Source organism: Diabrotica virgifera, chromosome 8 (assembly GCF_917563875.1).
Source record: "Diabrotica virgifera virgifera chromosome 8, PGI_DIABVI_V3a".
Taxonomy (NCBI): Eukaryota; Metazoa; Arthropoda; class Insecta; order Coleoptera; family Chrysomelidae; genus Diabrotica; species Diabrotica virgifera.
This window is the reverse complement of record NC_065450.1, coordinates 134,594,926-134,618,749: the sequence shown is the minus strand read 5'-3', so window position 1 is coordinate 134,618,749 and position 23,824 is coordinate 134,594,926. Positions and strand designations below refer to the sequence as shown.

The window sequence follows — 23,824 nt, the reverse complement described above, 5'->3', positions numbered from 1 at the left end:
CTACTGCTGGCTCAGCTGTCCAGCCGCTGTGGTCGTCCGAACGCACCCATTGGTCGTTCGGACGACCACAGCGGCTGGACAGCTGAGCCAGCAGTAGCTGTCAGACGTCACCGCTGGAAGCCAGCCGCTGAGAGAATGCATTTTTCAATCAAAATTTTTAGGTTGTCATGAACATGAAAGACTCAACCTCAACAAATAATAATAAACAAAAAGCTCTACAGCTCTACTTCCACTTCCCGCCAAATGGACACAGGTTGGTGACACTGAATTCACGCCAAATAAATGAAAAAATAGAACAATTTTCTTTTTCGTCAATTTCTTCACGTGAAGTTTATAACGAACAAACTTAGATGTCAAAGTGTGCTTTTACACGTCAAATTTGGCCTTGAATAACTTGGTCAATTTCTTGTCCAATTTATTGTTGATGTAAAGTGGACTTTAAGTCCACTTTACATCAACACAACAATTTAAATTGGACAAGAAATTGACCAAGTTATTCAAGGCCAAATTTGACGTGTAAAAGCACACTTTGACATCTAAGTTTGTTCGTTATAAACTTCACGTGAAGAAATTGACGAAAAAGAAAATTGTTCTATTTTTTCATTTATTTGGCGTGAATTCAGTGTCACCAACCTGTGTCCATTTGGCGGGAAGTGGAAGTAGAGCTGTAGAGCTTTTTGTTTATTATTATTTGTTGAGGTTGAGTCTTTCATGTTCATGACAACCTAAAAATTTTGATTGAAAAATGCATATAAGATAAGGGGGTGGGAAAATGGAAATTAGTGGCTTTTTTGCAGTTCTGTCTGTTAGTTTTGCTCTGGCTGGGTCTCTTTTGTTTAAACATTATGTAAGTATTATAAAAACGTTTTCAATTTTCTGTATTCTTTAGGAAACGAATTATTTATGCATATTATTACCTGTAAATAGTAGTACCTATTTCCTATTTCTTTTGATTTTTAATTGTAAAGAATAGAAAAATTACCATTCATTTTAATTTTTTAGAATCAGCTGAAAGTGGTCTACAAAAAAACCAGGAAGGAAACGTATTATAGCCTTGTTGTGGCTATGAAAGGCAAAAGAAAGATACCTATAAAAAGTGTATTGACTAGTTGGAAGAAACTCCACATTGTCGATGCATAATAAGATATTACTTTATAAACAAATATCAAGACCTAGGAATGGAACCTGGATAATATAGTCATCAAGAAGATAGCAGGAGGTCATGAGCAACAACAACTTCATAAGTATGAGAATATTGAGGAAATCCAGCTCCTCGATATCTACTACTGGACAAACTAGAAGATTGAAGAGGACAAAGCCTTTTGAACTAGTTTGAGTGATAGGTGATAGTGAAAAGCAGAGCGTAGTGCTTGTGTGCCTGTGTATGTTAGAATAGTGCACGATCTTGTTAGATTAGATAAGAGACGCTATAGGGTAAGCTCTTCATTTTAAGGAACAGTAGTAATTTAGGTTAAATTAAAATTGCTCATTGGTCAGTTATGACCAGATTGTAATTCTCTGATGTTTGGCAAAAAGGGCTGAAGTCAGAATTGCACATCAATAATGTTTTGATGATTTCTGGACCATAAAAAAAGTGTTGCAGACTTAAACTGTATGTACCAATAAAAAGAGCCGATTTTTCTGGTCCAGAAATCATCAAAACATTATCGATGTGCAATTCTGACTTAAGCCCTTTTTCCCAAACATCAGAGAATTGCAATGTACAATTAAATACAAATGAATCATCATCGTAGTGATGATTATGGAAAAAAATATATATATAGAAATATATATATTTTGTGCAATAAAAATGTTTATATTTATCAAGGATGTATTATTTGGTATGGCCACATATACTTCTGGTATATCGTCGGTGATGTGACAATACCTCCTATCTGCTTTTTCATGAATTTTGTAGGAGACGAAAAACCATTTTTAGGGTCATCTGTTTTCACATGTAAATTTTGACATGTTTTGTAGTAAATAGATAATTGAATTTACTACAAAACATGTCAAAAAATATCATATGAAAACAGGAGGTGACTGTAAAAAAAGTTTTTAGTCTCTCTTACAAAATGGTTAACAGTTAATAGACAGATAATCGAGGTTCCACTGTATAGTGAAATTTGGACACCCGACACCCCATACAAATTTTATGGGGGTTTTGTTCGTTTAAACCCCCCCCCCCAAACTTTTGTGTAAGTTACAATTGAATTATTATCGTGGTACTATTAAACACAATGTTTTTAAAACTTTTTTGCCTCTTAGTACTTTTTTGAAGTCAGTTTTTATCGTGATATTTTGAATATTTGTCAAATCCACCACATATTTGTATATGGTTAAGTACGATTGTAGAGACTAATAATATGAAAATTTATTTATGATGTACATTTTTAGGTATATTTTGAACCATTTTAAAAAGAAGCCATATCTTGATAAAAAGAGCTTTATCGAAAAAATAGAAAGAGGTAAAAAAGTTTTAAAAACACAGTGTTTAACTAATGGTACCGCAGAAATAATTTAATTGGAACGTACCCAAAAGTTTGGGGGGGTTAAAGGGAACAAAACCCCCATAAAATTTTTATGGGGTGCACAAATTTCACTATAATTTTTCTTTAAGATGTTACTGCAATAATATTGCTTCATGTCCATTTTCAATAAAAATCTTTAATAGTTTTCGATATATTCGAAAAAATCGAATTTTCATTTTGTATCTTCAAAGGGCTGTAACTTTTTTTGTGTGCATATTTGTACTAAGGTAAGTTAGGTTCATTCAAATTATTTTTGGTCCCAGAATATGTGATTTAATTTACGACCAATCTTTTCGGGACACCCTGTATAATAAATGGGATTAGCTGGCTTAAAAATTCATAATCTACGTTCTGTAGAAAATATACAGTTTTTGGTTTCTTTTTAACTAGATCTTAATATCTAACCAAGCATTTTAAGACCTTTTTATTATTTTTTCGATGATATATTCATGTTTTTAGTTTGTTCAAAATATTCTAGATGATTGTACACTATAATAGATAGCCAACTAAATAAACACAAAAATTTTATTTTTGTTACAGCCTGTATTTAAGTTTACCTATATATACAGTGCATTACGCACCACCTTAAAAATTGGGCATTTTTGATGTCTCGAATTTCCTAAACCTGTTGTCCCATCTAAGTGATTTTTTTATAATAATATAGCCTGAGGCTATAGGTTACTGCCTTATGCTTGTCATGCACGGGGAGCTATACTGTAATATATATTATATCACGTCGCTCTCTATAGTAATGAGTGAGCCTGCACATACGGAACCATTAGTTCCCTGTCTGCAGGCTCACTCATTACTATAGAGAGCGATATGATATAATATACATATATTACAGTATAGCTACCAGTGCATGACAAGCTTAAGGATGTAACCTATAGCCTAGGCTATATTATAAAAAAATCACTCAGATGAGACAACAGGTTTAGAAAATTCGAGACATCAAAAATACCCTATTTTTAAGGTGGTGCGTTAATTTCTTGGATAAGTGTATTGTAATTTAATGTAAATAATGTAATATCCAATAATTGTAATTTAATATAAGATGTAATATAAGTTCCTTAAAAATATATTTTTTATTTCCCACCATACATTCTCCACAGGTCTAAATATCGATGCTAGACGTCCACCGGAGGTCCTCTCAGGACGTTAGATGGACGTTCGGCAGCAAGACATTGGACCAAACTGGGACATCCTATGAAGGTCCAATTGACATTCACTGAACGTCCCCTCGGACGTTAGGTGGACGTCCATTGGACGTTTGGCAACGTGGCATTTGGACCAAAATAGGACGTCCTGTTAAGGTCCAATTTACGTCCCCTAGGACGTCCGATTAGGGTCCAATGTACGTCCCTTCGGACCTTAAGTGGACGTCCAACAGACATTCGGTAGCGTGACATTTGGACCAAAATAGGACGTTCCTTGGACGAAAACGGACCTCCCTAAAGTCTGTGAAGGACATCCTTGTGCTATTAGGGATGTAGGTATATAGTATCTTTATTCTATTATATTCTACTCTATTTCAAACCTATTCTATATAAGTATCTACACATTACACCTATTATCATCATCATCATTCTCTTTGCCTTATCCCTATGCAGTGTCGGCTTCCCTAATTGCATTTCTCCACACAATTCTATCTTGAGTCATATCAATGTTAATCCCCTTTACCAACATGTCCTGCCTTATCGTCTTCTTTGGTCTTCCTCTCCTACTCCTTCCAGGAATCTGCACTTCAGCTATTCTTCGTATTGGGTGATTAACGTCTCGATGTTGAACATGACCAAACCATCTTAACCTATGCTCTCTCATTTTGGCATCAATTGGTGCCACACCTAGACTTCCCCTAATATACTCATATCTAATTTTATCCTTCTTTGTCACTCCACTCATCCATCTAAGCATTCTCATTTCCACCACATGCATTCGTTGTTCCGCTTTCTTTTTCACTGCCCAACATTCAGTTCCGCGCATCATAGCCGGTCTTGTGGCTGTTTTATAGAATTTTCCCTTCAGCTTCATTGGAATTTTTCTGTCACAACACACCACTCGCTTCTTTCCACTTCATCCATCCAGCCCTAATTCTACTGCATGCATCTCCATCTATTTCTCCATTACTCTGTAATACCGATCCTAGGTACTTAAAACTATTGCTTTTCACAATCATTTCACCTATTATATTATATTTTACTTTATTCTATACTATATATCTATTCTAATCTATCTATATATTTCATTTAATCTGTTACATTCTACTCTATTCTGTTTTAAATCAAATACTTTATTAGTAAGTATCTACATATATATTACATCTATTCTATTATATTCTACTCTATTCTATTTCAGTTTATTTTATACTATATATCTATTCTAATCTATCTCTCTATTTTATTTATTTTATTAATCTGTTCTATTCTATTCTGTTTCAAATCAAACACTTTACTCAAACAAAGAAACAAACGACATTCAAAAGCTTCTAATTAGTTCTAATAAAAAAATCATTGCATTGGTACTACTGAAAATATTGACATTTTTACAACATTTATTCCAAGTTCCTTCAATTTTTTTGAGGACAAGAAAATTTTGCTTTCAAGAAATTCACGAATTTATTGGCGTCAAGTTAATAACGAACAAACTTGGATGTCAAATTGTGCTTTGAGAACACGTCAAATTTGGCCTTGAATAACTTGGTCAATTTATTGTTCAATTTATTGTTGATGTAAAGTGCACTTAAGCTTTCCCTATCACGGCTGGATGCAACATGCAACCACTCAGCCGATTTCTGCTGACAGCCAGCCGCTATGGTCGTCCGAACGCACCCAATATAAAAGCTTGATTTTTATAATTGTTTAGGCCAGTACTTGTGACAATAAAGCAAAAATTATGACAATCTTATTTATAAGAATCGTTTCTAGTTGCTTAGCGACTTTTAACCCGTAACAACACGCTGTATATAAAAGCTTAATTTTTTTTAAATTTTCCAATTAACGTCACATTCGGATTCAGCATAATCAAAAACAAAATAGAAACATTTTTGATCAAGGTAAAGTGATGAATTCACCGATATTTCTAAAATATAAAAAGAGCTTTTATTGTTTAAACAATGAATAAACAATTAACGGCTAAGGCCCGGTCTTTTCACCTCCGAATAAATATGCCCTTATCTGGCAGTTAGCTATCTGGAGGATAAATATTTATTCACCAGATAAAATGTACCCGTCTTTTCACGTCAATTTATGTTCCAGTTAGTTATCCGGTAGATAAGCTTAAAAGTAAGTTTGGATTCGGAACACACCTGATTTTTGTGTTTATTTTTATAATTTCAGCTTTTAACTTAACCTAACATCATTAATAATAATCCAAGATGATTTTTTTATCGATTTTATTTTATTGGAAGAAGGAAATGTAAGTAAATCAAAGAATTACAACTTAAGAAAATAAGTATATAAAGTCATAGTCATAAGGTTTATAAATACATTTCCATATTTTAATCAGACAACAATAGAACAATATTGTTTTAGAAAGAAAACATTGATTATGGTGAAAAAGTTTACTGGAGAACTTGAACAAGAGAACAATCAATTTTAAATTAGTGGAAAACTGTTGATTTGTATGTAAAGAAGACAAGTCTAAATAAACGACAAGCTAGCTAATGAAACAGATGCAGTGGTAATTTTGTTTACATAATTATAACATATATTATTAATATCTATTAACTGTTCAATGATGTAAAAATTTGTTAATGTGGGGAAAACTTTTATTTAAATTCAATACTATATTTCTGTAGTGGTAAGGCAAAACTTGATATTATGTCTGATTTTAGCCAGAATGAGATTATTTGCTTGATATGCTATTTAGTAACATTTCTGTAGAGTGGTAAAGGTGGTAGAGTTTGGTATGTGTATGATGAATTTAATACCCCCTTTGTTCTACATATCTTTTATATAAAAGATATGTCCCGTTTTAACTTACAGTAGAACCCTGATTATCTGGGTGGGCTTTCTATTACTCAAGTTGCATTTTTGAGGTTTTATCAAAATAGCGTCATCGTAAATCACTTGACTCTATATGACGAAAGAGAGACTCATAATGAAAGATTTATTTTTCTGTTATCTCTTTATAGTATTATGTATGTGTATACGTATGTATTATACATATGAAATACATGTTCGGATTATGCGTGCTTTTCAATTATCAGTGCCACCTTCGGTCCCGAGGAGCACGGATAATAATCGGGGTTCTACTGTATTAGGTAGGCCAGAACTTGATATATTACTTGATTTCTTATGTTGATTACTTTTCGTTTTTGGGTTGGCAAAACATGATTCAAACTTTCAAAATGCTCTCCTGAAAAATTAGGCTAAATGGACATATCAATCATTGTCAAAACGCTACAGAGTTATAATCCATCCAACTGGTATATTGAATAGTAAACTAGTGAAATAACCAACTAAGTATATCAAAACACAATATTTTTAAAGATTGGATAATTTACATGGTAACTTGAAGAATCCCAATAACAAGAATAAAACCTAATTTTAATATTTGTTAGTAGATACCTTTCACTTTTCTAAATAAAAAAATTAGTTACAGATATGACAAACATCTAGAAGATGGAATCCTGCGTTCTTAAAGAAAAAAGCTAGTTCCAGAAGTAGGCTACCAATAATAAACTTGAGAATGTATTACAAGAAAGAACAACGCTAATACTCAACATAGCTCAATTGCTTCAGATAGAAAAAGAGGAGGAAAGGGTACAACACAAGCGTGCCAGAGAAAATGAAAGGGCAGAAGAGAGACACAAAAATTCATTGATTTATTAAATTTAAAAATTAAATTATACAAAGTACAATTAAATAAAGAATAAAAAAATGATACATGTACATTAATGATACATCTATTTCCCCATAAAGCTTGTTACTGACCAGGAGGTATACTATAATAGATATATTACATCTCATATTGCTCACTATAATAATGAGTGAGCCTGCATAAACGGAACCATAATATACATTATAGTTCCATGTATGCAGCCTCACTCATTACTATAGTGAGTGATATGAGATATATTTTAGTATAGCTCCCTGTGCATGATAAGCTTAACACAAAAATTTTTATAAGGTTATCAAACATCTTCAGTAAATTCAATAATTTAGCTTATTCCTGGTCTATACGTAGCAATTCGTTTTCAAAATTGTCTTCATTTTCATCTCTCTCTCTATGTTATAAATATATTGCTTCAATGAAAGATAGGACAATTGAATCAATTTAATTGTTTTGTTTTCTGCCATATACAAAAAGGGATGTATTTCTGGACTCATTAAAATGGCTTCAGTGGACAATCAGAATCTCCAAGTAACAACCCATTGCTATGATCTGAATTTAAACAGCAATAATACAGAATTATTTATATTTGGCACAAAAAATATTACGCTACCTACATTCAATACCACGTATGAGGATTTTTAGGCGAAACGAGTTAGAGGTTGATTCTTAGTAGGTATATTGTGCACACTCTACTGAATGATTCTAATCACAAGTACGAGAAATAATGTTTTCTCGTACTTGGGATTCGAATCATTCAGTATAGAGCCTGCACAATACACTCAGAATCAACCTCTAACTCGTTTCACCTAAAAATCCTCATACATGGTATTAGAATGTAGGTAGCGATTAGTAAGAAGGATTTAAAACATATCCAGGGAGTATTACGAAATTGTTAGAATATAAAATCAGTCTTCCTATATTCTATAGATTTATTGAAAATTTTGAGAATTGCATGATACACCCAGTATGTTTTGGATACTTAACTCTGCAGCTTTTTTTTCAAGGTAGGTATCTACTGTTTTGGAGCATACTTAATTCTAGTTACTATATCAATACCTTTCATTTTGGAATCGTAAAATATTTGGCAATTCAAAGAAATCATTATTTTAAAAATGAGAAAACTAAACAATTTTTTAACAAAACTAGAGGTAAAACTTTTACCAATTTCATGTTTCATAGATTATTCTGGTGGGTAACTTTAAGATAGATACTTATGCAAGATGGGATAAAAAACTATTCTATTTTTATTTTTTACAACTTGTTTTCCTTTATAAATGAATAAAGTTGGGTAGGTATACAATAATACATACCTATTATAATTTTCAAATTATAACCCATTTTTAATAATTTAATATCTAATAACTCTGCTCAAAAAATTATAGTAGGTATGTATAAAAACAAAATAACATAAAATTTGTGATTGAGGAATTTTAGAAAGAACAAAATTTTACTTTTGCAATAAATTCAATCAGATTTTAGGTTATATTTTTAGTTTCGCGGTAACCAGAAACCATGAAATATACAAAAAGCAAAGTTTATCTTCCAGATAACTTCTTATTCGGTACTTTATCCGGCAGTTAAATATTTGATATTTAACGTCAATTTATCTGCCGGATAACTTTATTCCAGAGTGAAAAGACGCTACTTTTTTTATCTGTCAAATAAACTTCCCGTTAACTATTTATTCGGAGGTGAAAAGACCGGGCCTAAATCTGCGGGAATAACTTTTTAATATAACTATATTTATAAATCAACAAAAAAGGTTTTAGAAAAATATACGCTTGTTAATAGAAAATATAGAAGTTAATAGAAAAGAAATACGAAGCACTCGATTACAATACAAATGAACTAGTGGTGGCCGACACCAGTTGCTTAGTCTAATAGGGTCCATATAACCTAATGCCCCGGCTTGGTGGCGCCACCAGACCCGGTTACCCGGCTGGTGGACGGGTTCGGCCACCAGATCGACAACAATTTCTGGTGGCGCAACCAGTTGCCGTAGTCTAATAGGTCTCATTTACTTAAATGCCCCGTGACGTCATGAGTCACTGGTGGAGCAACTTGGTGGCGTCACCAGTTGCCTAATATAATAGCGGCCATAAAGTTCGAGAGTCCTTACAAACCGAAAATAACAGTGCTAAGATATATGGGGTATATTTTGATGGGAGGAAGGACAATGTCTATTTCCAAGAAAAAATTGGTAATAAAATGTATCGGAGACTGAAGAAGGAAGAGCACATAAGTTTAGTACAAGAGCCTGGTGGAAAGTACATAGGCCATTTGACACCAGTAAGTGGCACAGGAAGCGAAATTGCATCAACCATTTTGAGTTTTTTAGAAAGTAAGGAATTTGACCATAATGAGCTTGTTGCTGTTGGATGTGACGGCACAGCAACAAATACAGGTTGGAAAAACGGTGCAATACGTAATCTTGAGATTAAACTTGGCCGCCCAGTGCAATGGTTCATATGCTTGCTTCATTTCAATGAACTGCCGCTGAGACATTTGTTTGACAGTGTAGATGGTAAGACTTCAGGGCCAACAAGTTTCTCAGGAACAATTGGTAGACTTTTATTGAACTGTGAAAAACGCCCGGTTGTTAATTTTGAAACAATCACTGGTGAAGATATAAACATAACAAAAACTGACTTGAGCAAGGACCAAAAGTACTTACTTGACATATATCAAGCAGTGAAGACAGGAGAGTGTCCTTCAGATCTTGCTGTGAAAGATCCTGGTCCTCTTAGTCATTCTAGGTGGTTGACATGTGCAAATAGGACACTAAGACTATACATATCTGAAGTGACACCCTCTAAAGGACTTAAGATGCTTGTAGACTACATTATGAAAGTATACGCCCCAGTTTGGTTTGAAATCAAAAGGCATCCATCAGTGAAGTTTGGACCCAAGCACATCTTCAAAGCTATTCAGTCGTCACGTCAGCTACCCGATAGTGTAAAGCATATCACCACTGATCCTGTGATGCAGAGGAATGCTTTCTTTTGTCATCCGGAAAATATGTTAATATCAATGGCAGTAGACAAAAGAATCCATGTTCGGCAGTTAGCTTTTCGAAGGTTGCTAAAAGCTAGAAATCAAGAGCCCAAAGGGAAATCCGTGCGTACATTTCAACCTCCGACCATCAATTTTGCTGCTTCAGATTACATTGAACTGATTGACTGGTCTCAGTGTAAACTTTCACCTCCTCCAGCAATGAACCATGTGTCAAATGAGAGCTTAGAACAACTGATTGGTAGTAATGTTTTGCCGGAGTTTGACCTGATGAAATTTCCTTGCCATACTCAAAGTGTGGAAAGAATAGTAAAACTGGTAACTGAGTCTTGTACAAAAGTTTGCGCGGAAGAAAATAGAGATGGTTTCATAAGAGCAACACTGCTCTCAAGATCAGCCATGCCATCGTTTAACGTTAAAAGTGAATTCAAGAAAATGTCTAAAGATGATAAGTAAACTTAAATTCACTATCATGCTAGCCAAGAAATGGGTGAATGTAAATATGTAAATATTGTAAAAAACACCCCTACATTTGGATGGATGGTTGGGTAGGGAGTGGGTGGAACTCGAAGTGTAGCCACCTCCCCGTGGTGAGTTCTGGGTAGTTTCAATGTCTTTGAGACGAGCTAAGAGCTGCACATAAGTTTGTGATGTTTTATTAAGGAAGAAATAATCCTTTAATGGTGGAAGAAGAAAGAAAAACATGGCTTCGATCGAGTCCAGGTATTTCAGTTATAATTCAATTTATGAATATTAAATAACATGGTGTAAATGGCCATTTCATGCTAAATTAACACTATTTTGGACCTAAGATATGAACTAAAAGTGATGTAAAAAAACGTATAAATATTTTTTTTATTGAAAATACACTATAAACAATCCTTTTTTATAGTTTCACAACAAAAAAAATTAAAAAAACCAAATTTATAAAATTTAAAAATTTTTGACAAAAATTGATTTTTTCGTAACTTTAGGCGACATGCGCGAACTATAGATGATAATTTAGAATTTTTTTATTATTTTTCCCGAATTCAGGGTACAAAACTGCAACTTTTGAGGGGTAATCGGATACCGAATTCGAAAAAACGTTTTTTTCGAACCACCCTAATATGGGTGACCCTGTATATTTGGAAATGTATTTAAATTCTGATATTATCTATGCCCCAATCTCACCTAAATAAACTTTTTTCGTATCTCCTACAACAAACGACTAATTGGACTTCCCACAAGCTGTATACATACAAAATCTCCGCTATAAAATTTTTTCAAAGAAAATGTTAATTGTTTTTTTTGAAAATAACTCCGTTAATTTTTGAAATATGAGATTTATCCAAAAACCATTACAAAGCTAAGTAAAAGGTCTATAACACTGTATTAAACATAATTTTCTAAATCCTTTATTTTTTTTAAATACAAGGTGAAAGGGCCCCGCTTACATGGTTGTCGCAGTAAAATTTAGGTTTTAAATGTTTCTATCTCAGTTATTTTTTGTCGTAAAAAAATATTAAAAAAAGAAAAAGCTTAAATAAAGTTAAAACTAAAATTTTGTTCTCTACCATTTTTAAGTATATCGAGTATTTTTGGAGTTATTATCAAAAGAAAATGAAATTCACGAAAATTTGAGAAGTTTTAATTTTTTTTAATCGTTTTTTTTTTCAAAAATATGCATTCTAAACTGGTCAAAATTGTTGAAGTTATTACTCATGTTAAAATAAATAAAGTGTTTAATGGGTTACTATAAATTTTAATTTTTGTGGAAATGACGTATGTTTCATTTTTCATTCTTCCCTAAAAAATCTGAAAGGGTCCTCTTATTTCCATCATAACTTGCTTAATTTTGATGCTATCGACTTCTTATATAGCTTTTTGATAGTTACCTTTAAGTACTTTATTAAAATATTTAGTGTCTATATTTAACAAAGTGCATCGTTTTCCTGTTATTTAAGCTTGAATACTAAGATTTGAGTACTCGCGGAAAAAAAATATACATTCAATTGCATAAAACTCACTTTGTATATGTAATAAAGGATTTTTCGAATAAGGAGCTCATTTATTTTTATATTATCTTCGATTTTGGTAATAACAACTTTTTTGAAGAAACTTATGGTTTTTGAGTTATTCATGAAAAACTGCTTTAAAACATGGATTTTTTCAGGAAAAATCATAACTTTGATCTTTAATAACTCAAAAACTATTGATTTATTGTAATAACTTTATATAAAAAATTTTAATTATAATTTGTCCCTCTATCGATTAGTGGTATTATTTTTAATAAAATAATTTCCAACCCCGAGAAGGGGTGGCATCCCCCCCAGGGTAAAAGCGCAAGTTGGCACCATGTCACCTTTGTTTCTTGAGGTATCCTCTACATACTTACCAATTTTCATGAAAATCGATGAAGGTTCAACGAAATCGAAGGTGAAAACCTTCATTGACTCCACTAACATTGTTTCCTGTACATACATTAGCAGATTTAAAGTTTATTTGTCTGTATTCCTCATTGTCTGTCAATCTTACTTGTACAGCATTTTTCGGGGATTTCAGCGATTCGGTAACGTTCGGTTGATCAGTCCTTACGTCCTTTCACATATCTACTAATTGTGAAGTTATATTCTTCCAGTTTTAAATCTAAATTTAGTTAATCTGTTAGAAGGGTCTGTCATTCCAAAAGGTATACTAACGGATGGGGGCCTGTTAGAATAATAAATTCTTTTTGGAGTAAGTAATGTCTCCATTTAAAGATGCTCTATAGATACTATTGCCAATAATTCCTTTTCTACTGTAGGATAATAATTTAAATTCTGCTTTGTTTAGTACCCTACTAGCATATGCTACGGGTTTGTCATTAAGTACTATTTGAAAGTTTGAAAGGCGCAAAATCTTGGTCCAATGGTATTTAAATGCATTTTTTCAGAATCTTGAAAAAACTAATAAATGTCTTTGAAAATTTTAAACGCAGATTGCAGTTATTACCGAGGGCTGACAGTCCCTGAAAACTTCTATAATGTTTATTTTAAAAAAGTTACAAAGAAAAAAAAAAGAAAAAATTTGTGTGCTTTTTGATTTCAAATATTTCATTCGAAAGAAACTTTTTGTTTATTCTAAGGGACTTTCGGCCCTCGGTAATAATGTAGTTTTTCATTCTGCTTTTTAAAGTTTTCAAAAATATTTATTAGTTTTCTCAGAATTCGAAAAAATGCATGCATTTAAATAGCACTGGACCAATATTTTGCGCCTATTCCCGTAAGTGGTACGGCTATTTCCGCGAAATGGTTTATATATGTTTTACATAATAATATGCAAATACTAGGTACGAATGGATTTGTTTCCTTCGCATTCTGGGGTGTAGGATACCTACTGTTTCATTGCTATTAGCTTTTCTGGGTCTGGTGCTATTCCTTTTTCCGAAATCTTACGTCCTAAATATATACTTAAGAGTTCCTTTTTTACAAACTCTCATTTATTCAGGTTTAATTTTAAATTGATCTTCCTCAGTCTCTGTAGGACCTTTACTAGGTTTTGGTTGTTTCTGTAAATTGTTGCCAAGGCGTCAAGATATATGAACAAACATCTCGGGCTTGCCTTCAATCCCATGGGAAGTCATGTCATTTGATGGTGGCGTCTATCTGTTGAAAATGCCATGTAGTCTTGAGTTTGAATCTAGTTCTATTTGGTAATATCCTTGATACAAATCTAAATCTGAAAAATATGTTGCTCTAGATAAATCGTCTAAGATTTCTTCTATGCATGGTAGTGGAAATCTGTCGTTTTCTATTTTATTGTTTAAAATTGTCTATAGTCTACTACTATCTCAATTTTTTGTTTCCCTGGTCATCACTACTATAATTACTGGTGATGAGTATTCCGATACTGCGTTTTCAATTATTCCTTCTTTGAACATTTTGTTTACTTGTTTATTGATTTCTGTTTTTGTCCGTGTGGCAATCTACACTCACCGGCACAAAATTCCGCCACCCAAAATTTTTGATTAAGTTTGACAATTTATAACTTTATTATTTTTGTATTCCCATTTTCAAGATTCTTGCATCAGTGTGTAGGAACATGTATTGATGTCGTTTGTTATTATTCCGGTAACAAACAATTTTTGCTTAGATGGTATTATACGGAGGTGAATGGAAGCGTTGGAAAAAAAAGCGAATGGAAACTTCAAAACAAAACAATTCAATAGCGGCTATATCCACCTCTCGCAGCAACGACTGCTCGCAATCTGTTTGGCATCGAATAAAGATGTGTTATCCTTGCCTGGGGAATAGCCCGATATTCCTTTACCAGGGCCAGAACTGCACCAAATTTTTTGGAGGCCTAGGATGACGGCGAATAGCTCTATTTTTAATTCATCCCACAAATGCTCAATAGGATTGAGATCTGGGCTGCATGCGGGCCATTCAAATCTTATCGATTCAACCTCTATTAATTTAAGTTATGTTTATGAGTCAATCAGTGTTTTTATTTACAAAAAATTGTACAGCGCTTACAAGAATAGAGATATTCAGATAATTCAAAAAACAAAATCTTAGAGATACCTTCAGGATAATACAAAAGGAGTATGAAACAAAATCATCCCTCCAATTTTTCCACAGAATTTTTTAAAATTAGGAGAAAATACAACGCTTCCATTCAACCCCGTGTAATGCCATCTAAGCAAAAATTTTTGTTACCGGAATAATAACGAACGACGTCAATACATGTACGTACAAACTGATGCAAGAATATTGAAAATCGGAGTACAAATAATAAAGTTATAAATTGTCAAACTTAATCAAAAATTTTGGGTGGCGGAATTTTGTGCCGGTGAGTGTATATTGTTTTCTGTAAACCGGTGTCGTATTTTTCTGCAATCTAATTCTTGCTTTGTATACATTAGTTATAGCAGTTATAGTGCATGGATCATTTTCCAAATAAAAAACATCTACATACATATTTCAAGGTCTAATGTAAGAGCACACAGTAGCGCGTCATCAATATGACTTCGGGAGATAGTATCATACCTTTTTTCGTAAGATCTGCGAAACTTTGGCAACAGTGCTTCGGGATTGTTTTAGTATTTTGTAATACATAACAATAATGTAATACATAACTTGAATGTGACATTAACTCATAGGCGCGCTAAATGGAAGTAATAGAAAACAGTTTTGTTATTAGTAAATAAATATTTATAAAAATAAACCAAAATGGGTGAAAATTTTATGTTAACATAATTATCTTTGCATATTATGTTAACATATTAAATATAACATAAAGGTATTTGCACGAAATAATAACAATAAATAATCATTTCGTTGTGAAGCGAAACAAGAGCTGTCTTATTTTATTTAGTTCATAGAGCGCCAAAGGCACTCTAACTTTATATACTCGCATTAGAATTCGAAATATTTTTACGTAAAATATACTTACCTACCTACATATAACTAAAACTCACAATTAACAATAATCTATTTTTTTCAAATAGGCCAACTTGTTCTATTACACAAAAATATAATAAATTAACTATAAATAAACACTACTTTCCTATGAAACAACAATAACGAATTCTTAAAATAATACACTACTGCACTGAACAGATATCGATAAAGATAACAGAACAGATAAGAGAAAATCTGACGCAGGTTTGTCAAAATGACAGTGACAATTTCTCTATGTTGCCTAATTAGTTATTATTATAGTTACATGTTCGATTTCTTGTTAGAAATAAAAAAATTTAGTAGGTCCAAAATGACACAAAATCTAGGCATGGGATAAAAAAGTTTCTTTAAAGAAAGTGTATTTTTTTGTTCTTCTTGCGAATACGTTCGATAACGAAGCGAAGGGTCCAAAATCGAGGTCCTGGCTCGTTTTTTAATATTGTATTTAATTATAGAGTAATTTCCACATACTAATATATTTCTCAAATTGGGTTCTGTACCGCCATTCTTTATTATATTACGAATATGTGTGCCAAATATCTCGACAAAATATTCAAAATTACAGCCGCAATCTTGGACCGCGTTTGTTGCTACCTGTTGATCGCTACTGTAGCCTCTTAAGGATTCTGTAGATATATTTTTAAAAATAGAGCTAGTTGAGTTGTTAACCCCGCCGAAAAATCAAATAAAAACTTTACAATCCACCTTCTTCTCTATCTTCTGCTTTTTAAAAGCATACGTGTGTTTAACCCTGCCCAGTCGCGAATGTTTTTCAGCCAGGTTATTTGTCGTCTACCAGAACCCGTTTTTTCTTCGATTTTACCCTTCATAGTCAACTGTAACAACTCGTAAATATGCTGTTTAAATAATACGATCGGTCCATGGTATTTTCAAAATTCGCCTAAAAAGCCACATATCAAAGGCTTCCAGCTTTCACATTAAGTCGACATTAGCTTCGGCACCGTAAAGAAGAATAGAGTGGATGTAACATGTTTTTTTATACAAGGTGTCCCAAAAGTAGTGGAACGGTCGAATATTTCGCGAACTAAAAATCGGATCGAAAAACTGAAAAATACGTGTTCAATCACTTTCAAAAATCTATCCAATGACACCAAACACCAACTTCCACTACACATCCTTGAGGTGGGGTGGGGGGTAACTTTAAAATCTCAAATGGAAACCCCCAGTTTTTCTTGCAGGTTTTAATTCGTTACGTAAAAGTAAGCAACTTTTATTCAAGACATTTTTTCGAACTGTGGATAGATGGCGCTATAATTATGAAAAACGATTTATCCTGATACCATAGGTAAATTATAGAAACGGTCTAATATCTCACGAAATACACCTCCAAATGAGAAACTAAAAAAAGATTTTTAATCTTTTTTGAAAACCTTTCCAGTAACACCAAACGTGACCCTCCAACCCACCCCCTGGAGGTGGGGTGGGGGGTAACTTCGAAACATTTATTCGAAACATTTTTTAGAATTGTTAATAGATGGCGCTTTAATTGGAAAAATACGATTTATTAGCGCCATCTATCAGACATTTTAAAAGTGTTTCGAATAAATGTTGCTTAATTTTTTATGACGAATCCGAATCTGCAATAAAAAGTGGGGGTTGCTATTTAAGATTTTAAAGTTACCCCCCACCCCACCTCCAGGGGGTGGGTTGGAGGGTCATGTTTGGTGTTATTCGATAGGTTTTCGAAAAAGATTAAAATCCGTTTTTTGGTTTCTCATTTGGAAGTGTATTTCGTGAGATATTAGACCGTTTCTATAATTTACCCATGGTATCAAGTATCAAGATAAATCGTTTTTCCTAATTATAGCGCCATCTATCCACAGTTCAAAAAAATGTCTTGAATAAAAGTTGCCTACTTTTACGTAACGAATCCAAATTTGCAAGAAAAACTGGGGGATTCCATATAAGATTTTAAAGTTACCCCCCACCCCACCTTCGGAGGGTGTAGTGGGGATTGGTGTTTGGTGTCATTGGATAGATTTTTGAAAATTATTAAACACGTATTTTTCAGTTTTTCGATCCGATGTTTAGTTCGCGATATATTCGACCGTTCCGCTACTTTTGGGACACCCTTTATGAGGCGCTCAAAGCAACAGTGGCCTAACCCCAAACACGAAGTTTTGAGCTAAATGCAATCTTTGCATTCATATTTACATTGTGCTTATGGGACGGCGCTACAAATTATGTAGCACCATTTAGCCAAATATAGAGGCAGGTTGTGTATACCCTTGTTAGTTCGAAGATTTAATGTTGCTGCTTTTAATGATATACTAATCTAAAAATGCTCAATTTGTGGGTTAGGCCACTGTTGCTCTGAGAGCCTCATATAAAAGCAGACTAAAAATCTAAAACTTAAAGGAATAACGCAGAAAACACAAAAAATCACTGATATAACTTAATTTACCTATGAAATGCCAATAGTGTCCAAATTTCATAACAGTGGAGTAAACTTGCCTGAGGTTGAACCAATTACAAACTAGCATTACGGAGCGGTAAATTTGAAATACTCCTCCTAGTTTAAAAACAGGGTATAATTACATTTAATATGCGATGGCATTGTTGCACTGTAGAATGAGCTTGTCCGAATCAAAATTGGTGTTCTGGGATCCAGTTTTGGAATTCTAGGTCACTTATAATTCTTTTAAGTATCAGATTCTCAAGAAGTTTTGATATTATGGGCAGTAGACTTATTGGCCGGTATGATGAAACATCCGTTAAAGCTTTACCAGGTTTCGGCATCATAATTATAATTACTTGTGCAATTTTTAGTGATCTAGGAATCTAGGCCAATAATTATGTCATTTAGTATACAGTGACGAGCGCGCTAATAACCGCCAGAATAACGCAAAAGATGGAAAACATATTAAGGTGTGAGATAAAAGAAATGAAACTAGTGGAGGTGGGAAATTTAGCGATAAAACCTACAAATGTACATTATATTTATTGTTTCCCATCTTTAGACGTATCAGAGGAGTATGTCAACTAAAACTGTCACTGTCACAGTGGCAGTTGCCAAACTGGTCCGATACGTCTGAAGGTGGGAAACAATATGATATAAATTTATAGGTTTTTATCGCTAAATTTCCCACCTCTACTAGTTTCATTACTTTTTATCTCACAATTTAGTATGTTTTCATGGTGCCTTTTTTCTTCAAATTATTAATTTCATCTTTGATCTCCTTCTGTGTAATTAAGAGTTAGTTGCTCTTGTTGATGAATTGGTAAGGCTAGTTCCTGCTCTACTTCTTGTACTTAATCATTGTCGTGTAGCTTGAAAACTTCAGTTAGATGTTCAGCAAATAGATCAGTTTTTTCTTTGTTGCTTTTAGTCCATGGTCCTAGTGGTATTAAGATTTTCCGAATTGAAGGTGAAGTACTTATTGGTTTATTTTTGTTTTTTATTTTAAACCTGGAAACAACACATTTTAAAGAAGAAGAAACAAATTTACTTCAAAATGAAAGAAATTAATTGGCTTATAGGTCGAAAGTCGCGATTATCAATTGAGAACAAACTTCTCATTTATAAAACGGTCATCAGACCTATATGGACGTACGGAATCGATTTATGGAGTGCCACCAAACTAAATACAAAAATAATCCAGAGAACCCACTCAAAATTCTACGCACCATCGCAAATGCCCCGTGGTACATTTCTAATCAAACACTTCATAGATACCTAAAGATAGGGTTACCATACGTCCGGATTTCGTCCGGACAGTCCGGATTTGAAAGACATGTCCGGATTGGGGTCCGGATTTTTTGCTTTACTAAAAAATGGTAAATACTAGGCCCAACGGTGGGAAATTTCATTCTGCGCAGCACCTTAGGTCTAAAGTATGTTAAAACATAGGTATATGTATTTTAAACTGGCAGAGATTTTCAATGTTAGTTGCATATTTATTGTAGCGAAACAGCTGTACTTTTAATGCTGCCCTATGCATTTCGCATATACAGTCGGAAAAATGAAAGAATACCCATGAACGAACATATAAAACACGCTGTACTTTCCTGTCACCGGGTCACAAAGAAAATTGCCCAGCGCAACTACATGTAATAATAATTATTACATGTACTTGCGCTGGCCAATTTTTTGTGTGACACGGTGACGGGAAAATACAGCGTGTTTTATATGTTCGTTCATGGGTATTCTTTCATTTTTCCTACTATATGTACAATGTAGAGGTAGCAACGCAGTCAAATTCACATTTTACATTTTCTACAACCGCTTGGACTACCCCTGTCCGGATTTGGCCTTAATAAATTATGGTAACCCTACCTAAAGATCCCACAGTTAGTCACAGTTATTCAAGAAAGAGCCAACAGACACCATGAAAAATTGGAAGACCACCCCAACCAGTTAATACTACCACTTACTGTAGCCACTAAACAACAGAAGATTGAGAAGATTATGGCCCATAGATCTTCGCTGAAATTGAGGTGAAACCGCTGGATGATGTACCTCATAACGCCATATTAGTGTACAGTGTACAATATTATAATTTATATAAGTTGTACTTGTTAATAAATTAACTTATAGAATGTTTAATTCTGATTGTTATCATTCTGTTGTATTCTGAATAAATGTTACAAAAAAAAAGAAAGAAAAAAAGTTTCTTTTAAGATATTCGAAAATGTGGATTATTTCATGACAACGTTTAAACATGATTGGCTGTTTAAATTGGGAAGTATAGTTGTTCCCATTATATCTTTGCGTATACGTCATGATTCATTTGCAAACAAGTTAAATCCAAACATTAAGTGAAAACGTACGTCGATATAATATCATTGATACAGTTGAGTCCAGGGTTCTTTACCCGTACGTCATCATTTAAAGCATAAGAAATAAATCGGAAATTTACTAAATGCAACAGCAAGTGAGAGTAAGTAGCTACTGCTCCGATCACGGGTTACAATTTGACGTTATCAAATAAACAGAATGTCAAATGTAGGTTTTGCTTTAAAATTTTGGTGCAGAATTACAGCTACATTTGAGGTAGCTTAATAAATTCTCTTAAGTCTAAAGTGGACTTTAAATTTTAAGTTGGTACCTTTATCAATGGAATTGTAATACACATTAAAGTGAACTTTAATAATGTTCACCTTAAGTTGATTATGAAACCGGGCGTTAATATCATTAGTGATTAATAAATAAATTAAGAATTTATAAAAAAAGTCAATAACATATTTTCTTTTTGTCATTTCATTCACTTTGGCGGAAACTTACCACATCCATTCCTTAACTGTCACGTAACAAAACTTCCTTAACAAAACAAAATGCACTTACCATAAAATTTCAAACTCCAATATAAAATTATTTGTGAAAAAAACTGTTTCTGTAATAGAAAAAACTTAAAAATGCAAAAATTCCACAAAAAAAACAGCAAAAAATTTAACAGACTGACAGTCACAAAAATAAACAAAGCAGAAACGTCACAAATTGTACTTAAAATCTGAAAACATTTAGACCAGTAAGGATCTGTTTTTAGGTGGATGTGAGAGGTGGCATTCAGATTTTTGCGGATAAAGTTAGGTGATAGTTCGTTAATAATAATTGATTTATGCTCCTTCTCAAATATGTCCGGAACATTAATAAAAAAAAAAATAAAATATCTAAAAATTTCAAAAAATTTCGTTTTTTTTTCTACCTTTTTTGCTTATAACTTAAAAACTATTCATTTTAGAACAAAGTCCTATAGGAATAAAACAAAGATAATTAAATTTTCTATCAGATGCGATTGGTTAAAAATGTCTTAATTTATCACCCTTGCTTCAAAATAGCAATAAATATAAAATAAGGGGGCAAAACAAGCCTGTCCTTATTCAATAATTTTCCATCACTTAGGTTACACTTGGAACCTTCCTAATTCGCTTAGAAAATTTTTGTAATGTGCTAAAACCGTACACCAAATTTCATTAAAATTGACTTACTAGATTTTGCATAATAATTTTGCAATCTAAACTTTTTTTAAAAAATTAAAATTTTTTAAAATCTTGCACAACAAAAACTAGAACATACAAAGATTTGTCAATTTTTTTACATATAAAGAAGTACTCCACCTATCTAATGCACTTTACAGAATTGAAATTGGATTATTTAAGCAGCCTCAGCAATGTTTTAAAGTTATAAACAATTTTTTGGCTTATAAACAAATTAGTGCTGTGGCCAGGAGGGGGTGCTACCGGCTCCTTTATTTAGATTCTAAGTTTTTTTATGTATTTTGACCCGTAGAACACGAATTTTTTGGGTAACAGTTGATCCGGATGTCGATAAGATTGTTATAAATTTTCTTTTGTTTTTGTATTTCTTGGGTAATTCTAAGCAAAAAATGTTCTTACAAGTTTTTTCGTAGGATCCATAGTTTTCGAGATAAACGCGGTGGAACTTTCAAAAAATCGAGAAATTGCAATTTTTGAACGCGAATAACGTTTGATTAAAAAATAAAATAGCAATTCTGCTGACATCATTTGAAAGTTTAAGTCAAATTATACTGGTTTTAACTATTTGCATTGCTAAAAATTAATTTTTTTATTATTAAACAAAGCTATTTGTTAATAAGCCAAAAAATTGTTTATAAATTTAAAACATGGGGCCCCTTAAATAATCCGATTTGAATTCTGTAAAGTGTATTAGATACGTAGAGCACCTCTTTATATGTAAAAAATTAGCCAACTTCTAAATGGTCTACTTTTTGTTCAGAAAGATTTTAAAAAATTTGAACTTTTTTAAAAACTTTAGATTGCAAATTTATTATGCAAAATTTATTAGGTGGATTTTAATGAAATTTGGTACACGATTAAGTATGTTACAAATAATTTCCTAAGCGAATTACTAAGGTTCTAAGTGCCACCAAAGTGGTTAAAAAATATTGAATAACAACAGACTTATTTTGCCCCCTTATTTTGTATTTATTGCTATATTGCAGAAAAGGTAATACCTTAAGACATTTTTTACCAGTCGTATATCATACAAAATTCAATTATCTTTATTTTATTTCTCTACGACTTTGTTCCAAAACGAATCGTTTTAAAGTTATAAGCAAAGAAAGCAAAAAAAAAATCGATGTTTTTCGAAATTTTTAAATATTTTAATTTTTTATTAATGTTCCGGGCATATTTGAGAAGCCGGGCATATAAGTCAATTATTATTACTGAAGGTGTCACCTAACTTTATCTGCAAAAATCCGAATGCCACCTCTCACATCCAAAAATAGACGTTTTTTCGCAGATCCTTACTGGTCTAATTCCTAAGCCTCTTTTTTTGTACCTATCTCTTTTCAATATACTGAGTCTAGAGCTTTAATAAAAAAATCATGTGTTTTTACTTAATATCAGGCAGTAGCTGGTTTGTCTTTAGTTTCATGCGTGGAAGAAAATGATGCTAGATAAAAAGTATGTGTTTTATCTCGCCAGGCCCCTGATTCTAAATCAAATTTCGACACTAAACAAGTCGCTTTCAATATGGCGACGGTTGAAATGCGATTGTGCGAGCCTTGTGGATTTTAGTTGAACTAACGAAGTGACGTCATGAAATAGCGACTATCGAAATTAATAGCGACTTTAAAAAGGGTGTTGATATTATAATTTCGACTGTCGAAATTATTTGACACGGAGATGAATGATTGGCCAAAAGCGAGGTTAGGTTTAGTTTAGATGTGTTTTGTTTATTTCTTGCAAGGAAAACTAAAGCAAAAGGTATTATAATATAGCTGGGTTTAATTGAAATTTGCTTGTTTTGAGGAATTAGATAGAATAGTATTAAATTAGAAATATAATAATTGAGAATGTCCACAACATGAATCATCAACTCAATGAAAGATGTAAGGTAATAATCTGGGAAAATTAGTAAAAAACAAGAAAAATTAATTACCAGCTATTTTATTGCTGGACATGCTGAAATCAAATCTTAAGACTTCCTATATTAGTAATATAGCTGTGCAAAGTCCACAGAAAGTGTGCTATTTTGTTTATAAACAAATTAGTGCTCCGAAATCTTTTTTTATT

At 32.7% G+C, this 23,824-nt stretch overlaps 1 long non-coding RNA gene across 1 annotated transcript; it reads left to right on the top strand.

Moving 5' to 3' along the window:
- Nucleotides 1-496: 496 nt before the first annotated feature.
- On the top strand, nt 497-1,823 carry LOC126890381 (uncharacterized). The gene is made up of 2 exons (XR_007700303.1): nt 497-847; nt 1,003-1,823. It is a non-coding gene; the product is annotated as an uncharacterized LOC126890381 (long non-coding RNA).
- The last annotated feature ends 22,001 nt before the right edge of the window (nt 1,824-23,824 follow it).